This window comes from Melospiza georgiana, chromosome 1 (genome assembly GCF_028018845.1).
Source record: "Melospiza georgiana isolate bMelGeo1 chromosome 1, bMelGeo1.pri, whole genome shotgun sequence".
NCBI classification, from domain to species: domain Eukaryota; kingdom Metazoa; phylum Chordata; class Aves; order Passeriformes; family Passerellidae; genus Melospiza; species Melospiza georgiana.
Genome location: NC_080430.1, coordinates 113,721,835 through 113,744,770, shown reverse-complemented (window position 1 = coordinate 113,744,770; position 22,936 = coordinate 113,721,835).

Below are 22,936 nucleotides of genomic sequence, written 5' to 3'. Positions count from 1 at the left end.
CTACACATGTGTGCTTGGTTTTAGACTTGTTTCTTTTTTGCTATTTCAGGAATTTTTTCTACCTTTAAAATATTAGTCATGCCAATGAAGTATGCCTGCTTCTATTCTGAGTCCCAAGTAAGAGTAACCTTCAGTCTATATGACAAACTGCAACAAAGTCATCCGTGAAATGAACTATCTTGACAATAGAAGGCATGAGAAAGGAAAATACAACCTGCAGTCTTACTTATATCTTACTGAGCCTGTATCAAGGATAGCACAGCACTACTCATGGAGCCTACTCTCTTATAGGCCATTCCTGCTGTTAAGGATCTCTAATAATTTGCAACTAAACTCCTAATAAAATGTTGAACTTCTAACAGATGTTCAAAGACATTTGCAAGATTTATTTTTAAAAGCCATATAATTACAATGGAGACAATTTAATTAGAGGCTCAAAGATGTTCTGTAATTGAACCCTGCAGCACAATCTTCCTTCCAAGAGAAAAGAAGCTTACTTTGCCTGACAGAGATGAACCAGCATAAAAAGGTAAAACCATCCTCAGAAGCAAAGCCTTAGAGGTAGTTGTTTGTTGCCTAGAACAAATAATTGTATTTGAAATCAAATTTATTTTCACCTTTGTGCAGGCTTGGGGTACCTTACCAATTTTGGCTTTCTCTCAATGTTCAGTACTGATTCAATACACGCTCAATAATCCTCATGTAACACGTAAGGTGAAGACTGGAGTGTTAATAACATATCTCTGGGCATTCATTTGTAAGTATCTTTGTAGCCTTAAGATGAAAATGAAAGTTTGAGTCCAAATCAAGGAAACAAGGGAAGAGGACAAAAAACCTAAGCTTCTTTGGCATCCATCCCTTAAAGCTTGTATTTCAGAAATAAAATAATTATCAAAAATAGGATGCTCAATAGATTTTCTTTTTCCTATCTCCTAAGCATGAGTTCTATCTATCTTTTACCTGAGGCTGAGGAAATAATGACAGAAGGAAGAAAAATTAAACATACACTGTGACAAATTGATATAAATAAATGTATATATGGAAGTATACTAAAATACCTGGGCATGAAGTAATACAGAAAAGTCTGCTTCTATGCTTTTGCACTATTCAGAAAACAGCTCATTTCCCATGCAAACTTTAATTTATTTAATTTTTAATTATGTGAAGTCTCTTGGAAACCTGAGCAGCATCTCTTGAGCTTTGGTTTTAAGCTGAATAAAATTAGATGTCATTTGCTGGTCTTCCAGCAGTTTTACAAAACTGGTAAAGATCTTGCAACAAGCTAAAAAATGGCAAATAGAAAAACAAAATACATATTCACCTAAGTTCAACTACCTTGTAATGTGCTGTTATTATATTAAGTATGACCCCTCTTAAGTAACAATTGGATTTAGTTCATACTGCAGTGAAAGTGAAAAATAGCATAACTTTACAAAGAATTAAAAACAGAGATACAGCACAAAAATTTTATAAGGTTTAAATCACAATGTTTTCTTATAAATGAAACCCATGGAAAAATACTGAGAAAATTGAATTCAGTGTAATTGTAGATGTGCTGATGGATGACAAAATTTTGATTTTCTCAAATATATTTTTTATCTTCAACAATGGACATGTTTTTTAAATGTAGGGCGACACCACCGTCACCTGCTTCCAAATTTACATTAACATTAAAAATCCTAAATTAAAAAACCTCAGTAAAATAACCTGAAGTTTTAGTTTTATTTTGATAAATAAATTTTGAGATAAGAGAGGCTATATAGTCAGAGCTAGAATTGGACAGGAGAACAGAGGACAAGAAACATGAAAGCAAAGACTAGAGAAATTGTGAGTGTTCATAAAGCCAATCCAATGGCAAGGATGACACATAAAGGTGAAAGTGTGGCATAAAAAAAAATTAATAAAAAACCCCTAACCCACACAAGTGTAAATGGGAAGTCTTCTAACCCCTTTCAGAGGAAAAAGTGGTATTAAAAGTGAATTTCTGAAGGAATCAAGAATAAAAGGAGACAGATTTTTAACAGTTTTTGATTAGTGGAGCTGTTAAGCAATATAAATATAAGATTTATTTCTTTTCCAGGGAGGCAACAACACTTTAGAGATACTGTAACTGTATAATGCAGCAAACTTCTGCATCCATTTAGAGAGACGACTGGTTCTATAACTTTAAAGTCCATATCTGCAAAGTTTAAAAAATAAGTGGAAGTTTTTAGTATGAGACTGTTGTCAATTAGAGATGAAGAAATGAGTTTGGTCTCTAATTGCTGATGAGTCTTTGGACACAAGCAATATATCAGGACTTCTTAGCAGAATTTGACCTTCAACATCTATACTTATTCATACTTGTCAGAAAATTAAATTAACCACTGAAAATAGCTTCCTCTGATCATTGTTATTTCAGCAAAGCAGGTCAGCAGCCTGTCAGTTCTCCCATGTAACTTTCTTCTTGTTACAATTCTAATCCATCAAGGTAACTTCAAGGGTAGTTTCAAAATATTTTTTCCCAAGGTAGCATTAGGTTGACACTTAAAACAAAAGCTCAGCATTCTCAAGTCCTTTCCATGCCTTGCCATGAACAGATGGCACAATCAAGATAGAGCCATTTCCTTACTCTCAAAACTTGGAGGAAGTGGAATTCATTAGGAAAACCAACACTGATGCTACAAATATTTCTGAAGCTGTTTTTATTTTAGCACATAACAAGTACAGCAGCAGCAATATGTTTCCTGGCTCCTGGCACTATATGTTCAGTTTGTGTGGCCCAGTTTTGGTACCAGGTGTGCTGTAGGGGTGACCTCTGCAAGAAGCTGCCAGAAACTTCTCCCATGTCTGTCAGAGCCAGTGTCAGCCAGCTCCAGGATGGGCCCGCTGCTCACCAAGGCCGTGCCCATCAGTGACGATAGCAGCGCCCCTGTGATAAAATTCAAGGAAAAAATTTTTTGCACAGAAGTAATTACACCCCAGACAACAGTGGGGTGAGAATATGTGAGGGGAACAGCTGTGAGGAGACACCAAGGTCAAATGGTGGGGAAGGGGGACAGGAGGTGCTTCAGGCACTGGAGCAGAGATTCCCCTGCAACAAATGATGCAGACCATGGTGAGGTAGATGTACCCCTGTTCCCATGGAGGACCACAGGGATGCAGAGATCCACCTGCAGCCTGTGGAGAGAGGATACCCACACCAGAGCAGATGGATGCTTGAGAGGAGGTTGTGATGGGTGGGAAACCCATGATGGAGCAGAGTCCTGCAGAACTATGGAGAGAGGAGCCCGCCCTGGAGCAGGTTTCCTAGCAGGATTTGTGACCTTCTGGGGGATCAACACTGAAGAATACTCTTCTTGAAGGACTGTACCCTATGGAAAAGTGACCCACTTTGGAGCTGTTGGCAAAGAACTGTTGTCAATAGGATGGACTCAGACTGGAGAACTTTGTAGAGGATTGTCTCCTGTGGGAGAGACCCCATGCTGGAGGAGGGGAACAACAACTCCTCTCCCAGAGTGGCAGCAGAAACAGCCTGTAATGAACTGACCATTCCCTGTCTCCCTGCACACTGAAAGGGCGGAGGTAGAACCTGGCAAGAAGGGGACACTGGGTGGAGGGTGTTTTTGGGATTCAGTTTACTTATTATCCTGCTCTAATCTTGGTTGGTAAAAAATTCAATTAATAGCCTCAAGTCAAGTTTGTTTTTCCCATGGTAGTAATTGGTGAGTGATCTCTCTGTCCTTCTCTCAACTCATGAACCTTTCATTATATTTTTTCTCCCCTGTTCATTTGCAGAGGGGAGTGATAGAGCTTTGGTGGGCGCCTGGCGTGCAGCCCATACTAATAACTGACTAAAATTCAAAAAGAACTCAAAATATTAGAAATAAAACACTTTTACCCTTTTTGGGTCATCTCAAAAGCTGCTAATTCAGATGTTGAGCACAATATGTGATCCAAATAAGGTGATGGTTTCTCTCCACCTAGTAACTGAGACACCTCAATATTCAACTTCAGCTGAGACAGTGAGTTGAAAAAATACCCCACACAGAAAATGTTTTTTTTTTCCTTGCTCTTTGACAGAAGAAGGAATATGCAGCTGTTAACAGTGAATTATAGGATAAAAATTATAAATAGGGCTGAGCTCACTAAAGGAAATATCATGCCAATCACTCTGCATTCAAAAATCCTCTGAATTATGCAGTGCAACATCCTCACATACAAGAAGAATATGCTTACATGGAAACACCTGGTCATTATACACTGCTTTGTTTCTTTTGTGATAAAACTTTGTGTAGAGAGGCTGCTGAAGAGAAAAAATAAATGCAAAAGAAAGAAAACAAAAAATAAAGCATTCCTACCATACAAGAAAAATAATAACTACCTGGGAGGAGTATTTTTTTTCTCTCAATAGAAAATTAAAAACCATAGAGGAAAACAATAAAAATATGAAAATCATAATATTTTATATTTTTTGAAGAAAGGAGAAATCAAAAAATAGATTTAAAAAAAACCAGTAACTTGGATTATGGAAGACTACAATAAAACTCTAAAAGTCACGGTCACTAGGAAAAAAATCATCCAGATCAATTAAGGATATTTGATAACTTTGCATTTGAAAGAAAGATTTCAACATATTGATGTTCTTACAAAGAATATCCTTCTATTGATAATAGCTTCTGTATTAATATTTATGATATGCATATTGGTCTTTTTAATTGGCCGCAGTTTGCTCTCCTGTAAATTATTTTAGAAATGCTACATATCCGAAATTGCCCTCTAATTCCATCAATAATGTTACGACAGCTTTAGAGTTTGCCTCAAAACTTGGTGGCTTGAGGGCACTCTTTGATTTTAATAAAGAAACCTATTCAAAGAGCAAGCTGTCAATTTAACCATAAGTAGGTCAGAACTAAACTAGGACACTTATTCTTTGGGCCAAATCACAAATCAGAGGGAAAAGGCTAAGCTAAAAGGGTTTTACTGAAAATGCCAATCAGTAGTTACACAACCAAGGAAATGAATCAGACAGTGGCTTTTACAGAGCAAAGAAATGGCTGCCCATGAGTATTTGGAATCACTTATGGGTGCAGAGCCATTGAAAATGTCCAGCTCCTGCAAGCGAAAGTTATGCATGGGTGAAACTGGAGACATTTTGTTTTCCTGTAGATTACATTGTACAAAGCAAGTGGAAAGGAACAAAATTTAAAAATTTCCACTCTATATGATACATTAATGTATTTAGTGTTGTTTTATTCTTTTCTGTCAATGATCATTCCATATAAGAAAGGATTGAATGCTGAAGGATACTTGTAGGAATATATGCATAACTAGATCTATTTCCACGTTTTTTCTTCAGTTGTACCAGAATTCTTCCCTCAAACACCAAGGGTCACACAATAGCATAACTTGAATCAACAGCCTGAAGACTTCAGGGTAGGGCAAGTGCCATCACTGAATAACTAAGTATGATTCTGAACATCATTTGATGTCCCTTTTTTTGACAAATAGACATTTTTATGATGCAAGTCTCCATTCTTTGGGTCATCATCCACACTGCATTACTTAGCAACCACCTAGGTGTCTTAAAATCTCCCTCAGAATCAGGATCTTAAAATAATACACACCTCATGTGTAAAGGAATCTGTCCCCAAAAGCATATTTACTGTCAAAACAAAATAGGAAATGAAGAAACATCATATAAATAAAGAAAAACAGAAAAGAGAATAAAAATAAGGCCAGGTCAGTCCTTTGTTATCTGAAGTATCAGATCGTTTCATTTAAATCAAATAAACAAATCAACAATACATGTATCTCTAGGATAGAGATTGCGTTTGATTTACATATGAGAACTTCCATAAAGCTAAATTCCTCATAGGAAATTCTTAACTTCTTCCTTGTCCTGATTCTAGCAGAGCTGGAAGACGAGCAGTATGATGGAGACCAATACCCTGCCCTTTGGTACAGTGTGCTTTTCACACCCACTATGACTTCCTGGCACAGTACCTTCCGTTCTCATGTTCATTTAACTGTATCCCCCCTTCTAACACTTGGAAATCAGTCGTCAGCCTCAATTGAGTGCAGAAGGGAGTGGGCTGTCTTGTGGAATTGTTCCCTCCAGTACACCTGCAGTCAAAATGCTCTAAAGCTTTGCTTAGTTCAGTAAATTAGAATTGCAGAGAACATTCCCTGTCTCTGGGACTTAATCATCTATAGAGTTAAGATTTTAGGATTCAAGATCATCAAGTCCAACACATTCCCTAACACCTCAACTAAACCATGGCACCAAGAGCCACGTCTAGTCTTTTTTTAAACACATCCAGGGATGGTGACTCCATCACTCTCTCATCTCCCTGGGCAGACAATTCCAGTAATTTATCACTCTGTCCATACAAAAAAAAAAAAAATTCTTAATATCTAACCTATATTTCCCTTGGTGCAGCTTAAGACTGTATCCTCTCATTCTGTTGGTTGCTGCCGGGAGAAAGAGACAAACTCCGCTTGACTACAGCCACCCTTCAGGGAGTTGTAGAGAGTGACAAGGTCACCTCTGAGTCTCCTTTTCTCCAGGCTAAACACCCCCAGCTCCCTCAGTCGTTCCTCACAGGGTTTGTGTTCCCAGCCCCTCACCAGCATTGTTGCCTCCTCTGAACGTGCTCAAGCCTCTCAAAGTCCTTCCCAAACTGAGGGCCCAGCACTGGACACAGCACTCAAGATGTGGCCTCAACTGTGCCGAGTACAGGGGCAGAATGACCTCCCTGCTCCTGCTGGCCACCCTGTTCCTGATCCAGGCCAGGAGGCCCTTGGCCTTCTTGGCCCCCAGGGCACATTGCTGGCTCATGTTCAGTCAGCTCTTGACCAGCACCCCCAGGTCCCTTTCTGCCTGGGCACTGTCCAGCCACACCATCCTCAGCCTGGAGCACTGCAGGGGGTTTTGTGGCCAAAATGCAGGAGTCAGCACTTGGACTTATTTAACTTTGTCTTATTGGACTCTGCCCATCCATCCAACCATTCCAGGTCTCTCTGCAGAGCTCTCCTACCTTCCAACAAATCAACACGTACTCCCAGATTAGTGTCATCTACAAATTTACTAATGATAAACTCAATAACCTCATCCATATAGTAATTAAATATTGAAGTTACAAGTTTAAACTTGAATGTTTGAAGACTTTTATATATATATTTCTTGAAGTACTTTTTGAGGGTCTTTATTTTACCACCCAGGACAAAGCATGGATAATATTCTGAACATAAGCTTGCCCATCCTCTGTCCTCTCTCATTTCAGCTGAATTTATGATATTTGTACTAATTGATTCCCAACATTTCTAATTCTTGCCTTCTCCCAAGCTCTGCTAGAAGGAAAAAAAAGCATTACTATACTGCAGTTGTTCTGTCCCTTGAATATGACTCCCTATTGTTGCACATACAAATTACCAAAAGATCACCTTGCTGGTGGTAAGTGGATATTTATTCATCAGATTGCTTCTGCAATAGGAAAGAACACTTCTGAAAACATTCATTCATTGTTCATTCAATAAGTCATTTATTGAACATTTATTGCAATTTTACTTTACCTTAATCAGGATTTGTACAAGTGATTAAGAAACTGCTTTCAAGAAGGTTTAACATTTAGAGTGGTCACAGAACTTGACTTTTAAAGAGACTGCAGTAGGAGGAAACTCAGCTGGAGAAAGTTAACAACATGGCTCCCAATCAGGCTGTGAAAAGGAATTCAGAATAAAAACAAGACTTTCCAAAGCCATACAATCTTAGCAATGTTTCAGGAAAGCATATTTTTTCTTCAGAGCTTTATTATCAGACAGTACCTCTCAGATACAGAAGACTATTAGGCTATGAAGCCATCCAACCCAATGTTTATGCCCTGACTGATCCCCTTCTGACTACAAAGTTAGCCTAAGATTAAGTTAGAGTGATTCCTTACAAATTTGGGCATTTTCAATGCTCTGGTACTCCCATTCACTTTTTATTCCATACTCTATTATTAATGCAATAGATATTTTCATAATACAGAGCAACAGAGTCACCAAGACTTTAGGACAGTGAAATGCTGGCAAGTCTTGTACTTTCAGAGGATTTCACATACAGATATTAGAGTGAAACATATCTTTAATTTCCTTTTATTTGAGTTCCTTCCTGATAAATTATATTTTAACCACTAGACAATTCATTGAGTAACCACAAAAAAGTACCCAATTCCTGTAATTCTTCACCACAGCTGAATTTTTTGTCATGAACACAAATCTCTGTCTTCCATTCCTGTGACGTCTTCTCTTTGGGTCTGATGATTTTCTCTGAAATGTTGCAATGCTCCTGACTGGGCAACCCTTGTAGATCAAGGAGGTAATGACCCACCCAGAGGAGAAGCTCTGGCTGCCCTGCTCATGGCCCTCAGCCTGTGCTGGGCACTCCACAGCCCCTGTCTGCAGCATGAGCTTGGCCACACTTTACAAAAGGAGCCTGCAGGTTGCTCCCACGTGGTAGAAATGACTACACCACCTTGGTATCCTTGCCTTTATCTAAAAGTGCAGCAAGAAGTTCTTATAGGAACACCTTTTCTGCTTGACAGTAGCAGTGATGAACTATTTTCTTGTAAGAAAATCCAGTAATAGGTCACATTACCAAAACTGGATAATGCTTTTTATGGATGGGGTCTGCTTGGCTTGCTGTGCCCTGATAGTTAAACCACTCAATGACGCATTATTCAAGGTTCTCAGTATCTAAGATGTAAAATTAGCCATTCTTTTCTTTCTCTGTAGTGTTAGCTCAAAACCCCACCATTTTGAATGATACTTTACAAAGTCTTTTCTTACTTGCATCATAAGGAACCAACACTTCCTAGTGCAAAACACATCCAAAATGCCTACTATTCCCCAAGAACCACAAGATACATGAAACCTGAAAGGCTTCTTAGCAGCCAGCTACATGGAAAAAAATTGAGTATAATTCCTGCAGGCATCTGTGGATGTCATCTTGATATTTCCAGAAGACTGCTTGTTTGAAAAACAACTTTTTTTCTTAATTGCTGTCAATGGAGATTCTAGAGGAAAAAAAATATTAAATAGAACTTTCTTTTTCATTGTAGTTTGTATGCTGTTTGTATTGTACTGCTGGGTTAACCCAGTATTAAGAACCAATAAGAACCAAGTTAATTTAAATGATTTTGAGATTTACTGTACTTAATTTCTTGCAACACAGAGCCATTATATTCAGAAACTGATTGATATGCTCCCTTCACACTTCTGTCAACAGGCATTTTTAAAAGCTCATTATTGATTGCACTTAACACAAGGGAAAAGCACCATGCAGTGGCAAAGGCTTTTGCCCAGCCATGCTGAAAAGCACGTCCTATTTACGTCACATTAGAAACTTGGAAGGTGAAAAGATGATTTTTCAGATCCACAACTTTTCAGTGATAACTCCTTTTCAAAAAATACTCCGTCAGAACAAAGGGCATGTATTCCCTGTCTGCTCATCTCTGTGGTTCATAAACCCCTATATGAACCCAATATATGCATTACATGGATTCCAGACCTTTGTAATTAAAAAAAAATACATAATCTTATTTTAAGATGGGGAAAGAATATGTGCTCCTGGTCTAACCTGGGATAGTAAGTGGAGATGAAAAATTAAGTAACTTCTTTTATTTCAGTTGGGTTTTTCCCTGGAGAATGGGAAAAGGAGACTACCCATTCCTAAACATTTCCAGCTTTGCAGGCTCAATTTTACAGTCATATTCTTTAGAAGATCCTTTTCTTTTTCTTTTCTTTTCTTTTCTTTTCTTTTCTTTTCTTTTCTTTTCTTTTCTTTTCTTTTCTTTTCTTTTCTTTTCTTTTCTTTTCTTTTCTTTTCTTTTCTTTTCTTTTCTTTTCTTTTTTTCTTTTCTTTTCTCTTTTCTTTTTTCTCTTCTCTTCTCTTCTCTTCTCTTCTCTTCTCTTCTCTTCTCTTCTCTTCTCTTCTCTTCTCTTCTCTTTTCACATCTTTGTATTTTTCTATCTCCTTTTTCAGATTGCATCCATTTTATAACCTTCCTTTTACAACTCAGATTTCCAGGATTCTTTCAAGCCTCTTCACTTCGGGGACGCAGAGGTTTATCAGCTGATAATTCCTGCGTGTCCTGGTAAAGACAGGAAGACCATCCTCAGTTCCTTTATTTTCACTATCCACAGAGTCTAAACAAGCAAAAGTCCTTCCAAGTATACCTGTATCACTTTCTCAAAATGCCTTACTGAAATGAGATTTAGACCGAAGTAGAGCATTCTGTTCACAAATTTTAGGCTAAAGACTCTGAAAAGCCTGGTTCAGCAGTATTATTTGTTTTCAACAGCACTGACAGTCAAGCTCCTTAGAGAGACTTGAAGTTTATTAAAAACTGTTTGTTGTAAAATTCCACTTCCAGTCTTCTATATGTGTGTTTCTGTGTGTTTTTAATGAAAGTTTTTATGTTGGTTCCTTCAGGTTTACCCTTAGTGTGCATGCAAAATACTAAGTATCACACATTCTACTTTTAAGCAAATAAAAATGAAGAACATATTAGACATTAAGTGTAAGACCATTTGCAAAACTATTGTTTAGGAGAGTCTAGAATGACAACTGCTACAAAACATTGTGTCTAAACAGAACTTTGCCGATAAAATTAATTTTCATAGGGCAGAGGTAATTTTTACATGAAATTAACAGGGGCAGAAAGAGCAGGAGTCAGCTACAAAAGTGGTACTGAACCACAGGACTAAAACAGACATTCTGTCCTGCCACATAAATTCATCACTGTTAGAAGAAACTGAACAGGTGTTGTTCTTTTCTTCATGAATTTATGCCCAGGAACTAAGTCAGGAGACAGCTGAAATATTTATATATCTATTTCTCTAGAAAGAGATTTTTTACAACAGTATCAGAAATGCATGGAATATCTAACAGTCTTAGGGAAAAAGGTCACTATCACATTTCCAGATCAGTGATTTCAAAAGCCAGAGCCTGAAAACACTGAACATACAGTGTTGCATATAGGTAAGGGTTTGCATAAAAAGAGCTTTGCATAATTTCTTACTCCGTTTTCAGATTTTCTGCCATAATTCATTCCATACTATCAGTTATAAAGCCCAATTTTAAAAATGGTGACTGCTTTAAGCTAAATTGGCAGTTACCTGCAGTAAAAAAAATTTGGCACTTTTAGTATTTCAGCTAAACATATGTCTCATTAGTTATTTCAATTATTTCTACTTGTAATCCAGAAGGAATTTTCTCTCTTTGCATATAATAGTTGAGACAAATATAATAAAAGTTATTACAGTGGCAAGTTATAACCAACTTCATTGTCAGCATAGACTGTAGTCTTTCAAAAAGAATTAATTATTTTCCACTGCCTTTTTTTTTCTACTGTGGAATCCTTAAATGTGCTTTTAAATGCAGTCTTTGAAAGTGTCAGACTGTCACAGAAGCACCATTTATAGCCTTGGCATTTCTTCTTGTCTAAAGGACACAGCTTTTCTTCAGACAGTTGAGGCTATACCTAGACTCAACACAAGCCTCTTCATCACTCCCAGGCAAACCAGCCCGGGCTTAGTTTTGATTTCACTGCAACTCTTGTCTTAACACTGTGGAACTGAATAAAGTTAACCACTTTGGTTCTCAAACTGCTGTATTGTGTGTTTGGCCAGGGTGAAATGTAAATGCTGACTTAAGTCTTCCTTAACAAATAACTGGAGAAAGAAAAGAGAAGGTACAAGCCATTTTTCCATTCAAGCATTCCCCACTTCCACCTGGGCATTCAGAGGACTCTTCCCCAGCAGCCATAGAAACACCTGAACTCTTGCAGCAGTTTGTACTCAGAAGTAGCACATCATTTTTTATATGAACTGCATGACTTACCAGCCCCAATTGGTGCAACCTAAATCACTTTAGTAAAAATTGCTCATTTATTTTTATCTTCACATTTGAATTTTGAAAAATACAGGACTATATTTTGCGTTAACCACATTTTGTCGCAATAAGATTTCTTCCCTCCAATATAGCAGTAGTTTTAGAATATTCTTAGTGAATCTTAATAAGTGAATCTTTAGTCTAGTGAATTTTTATATATAGTATAACCTCAGTTATGCCATAGCTGAAATGAAGACCCAAGATTTAGACTGCAAAACAGTAAAGTTTTACATCAGGTTGACTGAGAGCTAAACACTTAATGCATTTCCAGAAATATTATTCTCAAAGAGCTGTGTCACTGAATATTCCACATAATTGTGAGCTTCATTCAACTGATTAATGACTCACCTAGGATTACACGTTCATGCACTAGAAACTTTTGCCAACAAAAGAACCAGACTCTTGAAGTGTGCCACCAAGGAAAATAGTTTTAATTGCAAGATAGTGATTTTTCTGTACAGCTGCAGGGCAAGACAAAAAAGTAAAATTAAGGAGGGTTTGCACTGCCTTTTATATGAACACTTTCAAGTGAAAAATTGAGGATTTATAACACAGGAACATGAAATGCAGATCAAAAGGAGAATGTTCATTATTGGTCTGACACCAGAATTCTATTTCAGTGACATTTCTCTCCACAAATTAAAAGCTTGAACAGATGACATACATCTTTATGTACTGATTTTTCAGTGAAAAATAAAGGCAATCACAGAGGGCTGTAGGTCACATCCCACAGCTGCAGTACTCTGCAAGTGATAGGAAGGCATGTCTGCAAGCTCCACTGGTCAAACCAGGGGTGAATTTCGTCTCTGTAGCAGCTTTGGAGACTGTAAGTCCACAGGAATTATTCAAAGGTAGAAATATTTTGTATGTTCTTGACCACCACCTTATGGCCTTATTTGTCTCAGATTCAGAGCCAGAGTTTGGCCAGCAGTCAAAAAGTAGAGAAAGACCTGTAAAGTGAAGTCTACCAATTCCATTCAGAATTGCAGTCAGTAGTTCTGATGACATCTTTCCAAAGCACTTGTTAATGTTACTCATAGTTAAAGCCAAGAGTTGTCATGGGGACATCATAAAAGATTTGTTCAAGTGAGTTTCACAAGTCATTAGCTATCAGCTGAAACTCCAATTTCCCTAACTCAAATTTAAGCCATTAAATCATACTGCTCTCAACTGAAAAAGAAGACAAAAATATGCCCTCCAAAGAAGAAGCACACTCTTGCATTTTCCTTCTTGCACTTAACCTTCCAAACTAAAGAGAACCCAGAATACTGGGGAAGTTGAATGTATAATTTCTTTCCCTGAAAGAGCAGCTTTAACTGAGAAAGTATGGGATGTAAATTTACTTTATTTTTAATATGTACCATTGACCTTCTTTGCCCTGAAGATTTACATGTATAAAACCAAAATAGGATCTACGTCCCATAAGCAATGGGTAAAAAGATTCCAAGTAAATAAACTCTGTAAGTGAGAGAAAATATGAAAAATAACTTCTATTGAATAATACATTATTTTTTCAAGTATCTGTGATATAAAAACATCAATTGAAGCTGTAGGTTTTTAAAATTTTGTTCATCTATTCTTTGCAAGTCATAAAACATTGAGAAAAAAACACACAACCATGCCCCAAGAGGAATTAAGACACTTGAGTCACTTACATACACAGATAATTTAGTCAATGCATTAAAATCAGTTCAAATAACCCACTCTTCTATTTACTTAGAAGGAAACACTTTATCACTCTCTTCTCTATGCAGGTACATAGGACAAAAGGGACAGTCACTTGAGTTGTTTTTCTTGGTACTAGTGAGGCAGAAATGGGCAGCTCACCAATGCAGAAAATTAGAGAAGGAAATGCTGTGACAGATGCAGAAGAAATGCAAGAGACAAGCAAGGCTGGTCAAGAGAGACTGGAGGTATTGATGGGAACACATCAGGAGCCTTTAAGCAGGTAGAAAGATGGGGAAGTAGAGTTCAGTAGGTCACAAAATTATGCAGAATTTCAACTTTGAAATCATAACCACTTAGGAGACATTTAAGGTAATACTTGGTAGGTTTTAGTGCCAGTACCAAAGAATTTAAAAGACAAACAACATATTTTCTTAATTCAATGTGCAACATATGGGGAGTTGTTTATATAGCATAGTCTCCCACTGCATAGTAGTTTGCAGTGTAGTAGTATAGTAGTAGTTTGCACAGTAGTAAAATAAAGCTATTTCAAACTCCAAAAGAAGGGCACAACAGAAGAATTCAAGCTGAACCTGGGAAAGCAGTTAAGTCTTATGGTCGGAAGGGAGGAAAAGTAGAATAGGAAATCTAGAAATGCTGTACAGAGGGGAAAACCAGCATATTTTCCAAGGGAGTATTTCTAACTATTTGTAAAGGGTGTGAAAAGTGAATTAGAGATGACTCCAGATGAATCAATACAAGCACCACTCTTCAAATTATTGGGATGGTTGAGAAGCAATTGCCCTGAAATCTTCTACCCACACTTTGCTGTTTAAGCATACCAGAAAACTTACTGAAATAATTAAAAAATAGAATATAAAACACTCCAGCAACAACAACAACAAAGACACCAAACCAGAGGACTACTGAGAACAAGATTAACACAAAATGGGGACAAACTTTGGAAACACTATCACCAAAGACATGGTGACTATTATCCAACTGCCTGCAGTCTGCAATGACGATAACAAGCATGGCATTATAATAAATATGAAAAGACTGTGCCTTACCAAAAGAATGGAGAAAAACTCCTGTCCCTTTGCTCCATGTACATCCTGACTCTGAAATTCCAAGATTCAGTTATAAGACTGATATGCACATGTATGAAGAAAACTTAAACACTAAAATATTGTGAAGACACAAGAATAAAATTATTGTTGAGTAATGAGGCTCTGAGTGCAGGTAGCCAAAGGCCTCGAGATTGCAAGCCAAAGTAGGAAAATTTATGTGGAATTTACATCTCCTGCAACAAATTTTTTCTCAATCACAAATTTGGATCAGAAAGGCTGATTTTATATTCCTTTATTTATAAATCCAGCAAAATTCCAAGGTGAACTCATTACAACTGTTGAAGTTTAGGTAACAGCAAAGACATCTTTTATTGAGAGTGCAGCCTAGTTAACTATTTCACCAGCTGTAATCAAGTAGTTAACAGCTAAAAGCACACATCATTTTGGAAGACCATTAGATTTTGGGCCTCATCTGAGAAATTCTTAAGAGGTGTATGTATATACATATATTTTTTTTCTAATTAAGTGATACGCTGAAATAAAGAAAGATGAGTCAGAAAAGCACCTCTTGACTCACACACGTTAGGAGTTGCTTCTCTATTGGGAACAATGATGCATTGAAGGGTGTGGGCAATTCTTTGAAAGCACCACTTCAAAATTAACACAAGTAAAATTAATTGTACAGATTTAGGAAGTCAAAAGAATAAGAAAGGCAGAAAGAACCAGAAAATTACAAAGTTACTTTACTACTATTGTCTCGTTGCTCAATCTTAAAAGATTAAATATCAAGACAGAAATTGACTCCTTGAAATTACACTATTTGTCTTTTCTTTAGAGGTAGTTATTGTCCTACCAGATCCTTGGAGTAATAGAAGCATTTTCTATGCAAGAACCTGCAAATATTTCCCATATTATTACTGATGGATAACAGTAGTTGGTAAGATTATGCTACACTGTTTATTCAGAGGAATCCTCTTATTTGTCAATGTCAGCTCCTCTGTCAGCTAAGTTTAAATCAACCATAGTCATAAAAAACAGCAATAAACACTACCCTTAGGTAGATTCATTCATTTTAGGTTAAAATTTTGCATTTTTTACCTGTGTACAGATATAGGCTTTAGCAGCCTTTGGAAACCACTGGAGCTCTCCAAATTAGTGAAAATGGAAGGGCAAAATTGATGGCAAGAGGATGCATATGAAAGAAATTGTCAACCAGCAAAAGAATATTTGACATCCCCAAAAGCTGGGAATTATATTTAAAGACTGACCATACATTATTTTTCCATGTAAGCCTTAATTGCTCTTTTTAAGTCTCCAAAATATTAGAACAAACATAAAAATGAAGCTCAAGACCAAGGGTGATCTTTGAATCAAACAGGTAGATAGAAATTTGGCATTTGGGCAATGTAATACAGCATTCACCAAAACTGTTCACAGAACTCTTATTTAAGAAATTTTTCACAAGTCCTTGTGTCAAATATTCTAACATTTAGATATTAAAGAGATTAAAGTTATAGACAGTATGGAAGTAACAGTGCTTATTCAGAGCAGAGAAGTGTGGGCAAAAAATTAGAAGAAAATGGGTTAAAAATAAAGTATGTGTAATTACACCTTCTCAGCTACTTCTTTTTGAAAGCATTCCACCTTAGAGAAGATAAAATTTAGCAGTGAGTCACCTCATATAATTCTATTCCAGAACAAGTTGTTTTTTAAAAGGGGAAGTAGTGATTTGGCATTAGGAATTAAAAATAATTTTGTGGAAACTGCACTACTTTACCTGCTATAAAAAAACCCTTTTGAATAAAATACTATAAAAGCTTAAATTCATTATGTAAAAGTATGATAGATTAAAGTTGTGACTGAAAACTGACCTATGACCAGGCAAGCTACTGAATTACTTCCACTATAAAATTTTGGACATTCTTCATGTTTTGTATGAAAGAGTTGCTACGGAAAAATATCTAGATTGTTGCTTACTTGCTAAATCAAAGACTGGTGACCTGGTTAGGCACAGTTGTGATAGCACATTATTAATAACAAAACTAGAAAAGTTTTTCTTTACTAAGCAAAATGATGGACAAGAAGTCACACACAAGCAGTAAGGGAGTCAGTGCTTAGGAAATTTTTCAGTTGAAAAGAAAGGTAAATACCTTTTTGTACTAGGTGCCAAAATGTATATAAATAAATTGTTGATTTTTAAACATGAAAAACTATCTTATGGAGAATGACAACTATACTGCCATAAGCTATCATAATACATGGTCAAATGTATTTATCACTGCTGTCATAATGTGATGAATTTTTTATACCAAGAAACAAACAAAAATCTTGGATGATAGCAGCAGTTTAATGAGCAAGCAAAGAGGAAGTATGGAGACAACTGCAACAGTTCAACCTTCAAATCTCATGTGCTCTAGTTGTAAATTAATTTTTTTATAGTGCTTTTTGTTTATAAATTTTAATTTAAGTATTATTTTATATATTTATGGGATACAAAAAGGGAGGTATTTGATTATGGTCTTCATTTTAGAATTATGGAGCCAAGAAATGGAGGAAATGCAATTTATATGCTGTCATCCGTCTTTAACCTTTAAAGGACTACTCAGCTCAGTGTTAAACAGAGAAAGAAATTGATTTCTTGCGACTGCTGGTTGCATTGTCAGAATTATGAACAATGGAAAGAAGATTTTTAAAAAGGAGTTTTCACAACTTAGTGATGTAGGAGACAGATAGAAACAGTGTCCTTGTTTTAAATCTTCATTTCAATAGCATACAACATTGAATGGATTAATTATTAGGCATAATATGGCTTATTATACCTAATATGATCCCTTATATCTACCACATCAGGCACAAGTCCTTATCTCTTAATGATAAAATAAGTGAAGCAGTTAACACATTCTGATATAGTTATCATCCTTACATTATCTTCACTAAAATTGCAAAAGGCAATACTTGCATTACTTGCATCCTTACTTTACAAATGAAATTGCACACATATTTTCAAACAGGAGATCTGGATCTACTGATTTGTGAATGATCAGAGGATATTTTTTGACAGTTAATAATTAAAATCACTTCATGGACTGCTGCTTACCCATGATTCTTTTCCAGGATGGAATATTGAAATGGTTATATGGAGATTATTTAATGTCCATTTCCTTCTTTTTATTTTTGAGTTGGTTCTGTTTTGGGGCTTTTTAAAATAATGATCTAATGATTGACTACAATAGTTCATTATAAATCTCAAGGTACTAAATTCCCTGCAGCATTTTACCAAAATTTCCAGCTCATTTTACAAAATGATGATATTTTATGACAAATAGAAAGCACAGGGAGAGATTAAGTAAAGAATAAAAATTCTCAGGAATCTTGAATGAAAATTCTTGGCACAAGTTCAATTGAACATGCTGCTTTTCTTTTTTTCCAGATACAGTTCCCTGAAAGTCACTAGCTCATCCAAGGATGGTACAGCACAGAAACAGCAGTCAGAACTGGTGAAATCTGGGAAGAACATTCATCAAAACTCAGATACTGAAAACAGGACATTTATAGAAATCTCTATTGGTTGTTCCCTCTCTCAAAGGCAGAATGCCCACTCTTCTGAGTATTTATGTGACAGACCTCCTTGGCATTATACTAGGGATGTCACCAACCTTCGCTTGAAAATAGCCAGTCTGTCCTAATTTTTCAGACACAGATTCAGTGATCCCAATGAACTTACCATTTGAAAACATCTTGAGTTCATAGAAAAATACCATGGCCCCTATAACAGTAGAGGTTGCTAATGTTTAAATATGTATTCTGTATTATTTAATGAAAGGACTTAGAAAAAAGTTATTCAGACATAAATGGTTTTAAAGTCTTCAGAAACATAACTCTTAAATAAATTTTTTACAAATTTTTAGTTTATTGCAAGCAACCTGTAAAGATTCTTATTTACATCAATTGAAAAAATGATTACACATGAGCAGTATGTATAGTTTGCATACAAGCAACATTAGAATTTCAAGGTTTTACCCAACAAATATCATTATCAAACATTAGATGGTCTAGCAAGGTGTTAATTCTTTGCTGATACTAAATGCACCCAAGCCACTGAAACTTTATATATAATGTTATCATGTGCTCACCTCACAAAATCCTGTTTATATTTCACATATTTTTTACATATTATTTTATTACTGAAATAAAATAACTTTACAATATATGTTTAGAAGGCCACTAAAATAAAATTTCTTTAATAACTTATTAAAATCTTAACGCTTAAATACAAACCAATAATTTAAAATAATATTTTTTGCAGCTAATATGTCATTATTTTGTACATTTTCTATGATATGATGCTACATATTTTGGATGAAAATTGTATTATTCAAATAATACAATTTTGCAATCTTCTGTTAGCAATCAACTTCAGAGCAATTGAGATTTCTTTGAGTGGCCTGGTATTCCTTACAAGATTTATTAATACAAGTAGGTTAATTTCAGAGAAGTTGAATCATAGGTTTGTTGAAAATCATTGCTTTAGCAATCACAAGATTGTGAATTTTGTATTTTTTTACCAAATATTTTTTATCAGGATCAGAAATGTTTCCCAAGACTGGAATGCTTCTCTTCCAGTGTGGTAGTACCTGTATAGAAGTGGACATGTGTATTACAAAACTGGAATTGGTTTTAAGCCTTGGATACAGAAGCACAGAATATTCTGGTTTTGAAGGGACCTACAAGGATCAATGAGTCCAGCTCTTAAGTGAATGCCCTGGATGGGGATCAAACCTGCAGTTAGAAAATCTTTGTGAATTTTTCTCTTTCTTATGAGTATACGAACACTGGTGTACACTTATCAGGAGTTCAATAGTCATACTGGATACTCTGGAGCTGGTGTGGGTGCTCTCAGTCTCCTCTTCACCTTGTTACATTCTGTATAAATAATTAGATAATCCCTTATTCAAAGGTGATAACCTACTTCTACCCTCTTGCATTTACCAGCCACAAGGATATAGGATCCTTCTTTATACCAATCATTTTGCCAAAATTACTTAATTAATGGCAAAATACTTACCAGAAAAGAGAGAAAGAGAAGGGCATGGCAGAATTCTTCATTTCTTAGCATTGACTTTACTGATACTTGAGATAAAAGACCATGTTTGACTTCACAGTTCCACCTTAAGTTATTCAAGGTAATTTTTAAATAATGACATTTTTAGAGGCCTGAAACAGTCACTACTGACCCTTCAAATTACTTGGTAATTTCAGTCTCCCTCAAAATCTATTATCTTTTTGCTATTTATAGAAATAGGGAAAAAGTTAACATTTTTCTGATTCATTTTTAAGAATGTGACAAGTAGTCCCTCAGGGGTCTGTATTGGGACCAGTGTTATTTAACACCTCGATTAATGACATAAATGAAAGGATCAAGTGCACCCTCAGCAAATTTGCAGATGACACTGAGCTGAGTGGTGCAGCTGACACCCCTGAAGGATGGGGTGCCATCCAGATGGACCTGGACAAGCTCAGGAAGTGGTGCCATGGGAATCTCATGAGGTTTAACAAGGCCAGGTGCTGGTGCTGCACCTGAGTTGGGACGACAATATCAGCTCAGGCTGAGAATGAGGAGATTGAGAGCAGCCCTGCTGAGAATGATTTGGAGGTGCTGGGGGATGAGGAGCTGGACATGATCTGTCAATGTGGGCTCAGTCCAGAAAGCCAATTGTACCATGGGCTGCATCCAAAGCAGTGTGGCCAGGGCAAGGGAGTGGATTCTGCCAGTCTGTTCCACTCTGGTGAGGCCCCACTGCAGGTCTGCATCCAACTCCGGGGTGCCCAGCGCAGGAAGGATGGAAAGGATGCGGTCTGCAAGAGCGAGTCCAGAAGAGGCCACAATCAGGAGGATGGAGCACCTCTCCTACAAAGAAAGGCTGAGAGAATTGGGTTTGTTCAGCCTGGAGAAAAGAAGGCTTTGGGGTGATCCAGTTGCAGCCCCAGTACCTAAAGGGAGCCTACAATGGAGTTTGTGCTCCATGGTCTATGACAGTATGACCTGCCCAGGCAGGACATGAGAAGAAAGGATGAATTTTCTGATGAAAAGCACATTGGTCTCATCAGGGAAATTAATAGAAACTTGAAGGAAGAGATTGGCATCATGAAGAGTAGTTTTAAAAATATTTCAGAAATAATAGCCCTCTTAGGGTGCTCATTTTGTTCCACTGAGTATAAAGACAGTTTATATGATCATTTTAATGTGGGTATTTCAAATAAGAGCAGTTGGCTCATAGTCTCATTCTCAGACCTGGATTTCTTTTAGCCTATCATGTAGGATATGTGTTCAAGCAGTGATTTAAGTACACTGAGTCACCTCTTGTTGAACCAATATGTTTTTTGATGGGGAGGTGGGAGGGGAAAGAGGTGTCTGCACGCAGTTTTCACATACAGGTAAGGCTTTTTCTTTGCTGTTAAGTACTGAAAAGAAGAAATTTCTGTTTCAATGGATAAGTCAGTTTCTTGCAAGGGGGATTCAAATTTATTGAAGGCATCTTCAAGTTCCAGACTTCTGCTGAAGGAGGAAGGATATCACATCACTCAAGTACAAAAAATTAGTCACTTCCCTCTCCTGCTTTTTTATATACATTTAAATTGCTTAGCAATAATTTATACCAGAGCAATATATGTGCTGTGTGTAAGCCACTGACCTGCAAGGAGTTCTCACTGAAGTGGTGGCAGGATATCATGCCTGGGGACAGGCATAAATGTGACCAATGCCCCCAGAAAATAAAATGGGATTATTAAGAATTTTACTTTCTAAATTTCTTCTACTAAATCCCATCTTTTTTTTTTTAATTAAGAATTCAAACACCATTTATGACGACTTTTAATTTCTTCTTTTTGTCAGTGTCTTTCAGGCTGATTAAGTAAAACAGAGTACCACTGTTAAGGGTTTTAATTGTTTCTTCACCTCTCTGCTTGCACAGGAACAGATATATAATTTTTTTTTGGCAAACTGAAGGGTAGTTTAAAAAAACTACTAAAAGAGACCATTATTTCATTTCTTAGATACTTTATACAGTCTTATGCAATGTATTTACTGTGCTTTCAAAAATAGAGATGTCCTTTCACTTCGTCTGGTTCAATGAAGTGCTACACTTGAAAAAATATAAGTTTTAAAGAGTGACAAGTTTTATTGAACAACTTCTAGACTGTGAGAGAAAGTCAATAAAGTGCAATAAGATGACAGCAATGTTGATAATATAACAAATCCTTTAATAAAAATAGCAAAGAAATGTAGACACAACATAAATTGAATATGTTTCTATATGACACAAATATGTCTGGTGAATCTATTGGGAAAAAAAAAAGAGGAGAAAAGTGCCATTCCAACATCCTAAAATTACTGGGAAACTCTTCATATAGGAGATGTACGTTTTGCAAATCTTTTATATGGATTTAAGGGTGATTTGCTTACTTCTCAGTATTTTACAAAGACACTATTGAACACATACAGGATATTTGTGATAGGAAATCACGAACAAATTTGCAATTTAAATGATCTTTTATGATCCTGACCAAACGAGGCAGAAACAAGTACAGATGGTGGCATTCAGACATGAGTTCATTTGTCATGACTATAAAGCACAAAGCAGATACTAAGTTTGGTTCCATATAGCCATGTTAGGAAAAGAGGACTGCTATCAGGAGAGTCCCTCTTGAACAACTTGAACTAAGAAAGGGAAGGAAAGAAGACGTGAAATGTCACTAATGTTTCAACTAAAGAGCAACTGCAAAGAAAGGGGGTTATTTAGACTGCTACCAGAAAAAAGATTACAAATTCCTAGTCAAATGAAGTGACTGGCAAAGATGAAAGCCTTGTATAACTTTGATTGCAGCTAAACTTTGGCTAAACTTTACCATCAGTAAGAAATGTTGCATGCAAAATACCCAGAATTTAGCAGAGTGTAGATTACTCAGTGGTAAGTCTTAATAAGAATGTACAAAGTACATTTTGTAACTGTGTATTCAATTCACGCTGACAAAGAGAGTAGTTTCTTTGAAACCTATCAACTCCTTTTACTTACACACTTCATAATTTTCACTTTCCAGCCTACTGCAGCACAAACTTTGCCTTCTCACAGGGCTGCAGTTGTGTGGTTTTTTTTCTTATTTGTAGAGATTTCTGTTCTTTTAGATAACCAATAGGTTTAGTTGCAATTATAATTAGCATCAACCTGTGAAAATGAGCTGTAACTTTTGCGTGGTTATCCCTTGGAAAATAGGGCATACTAAAGAG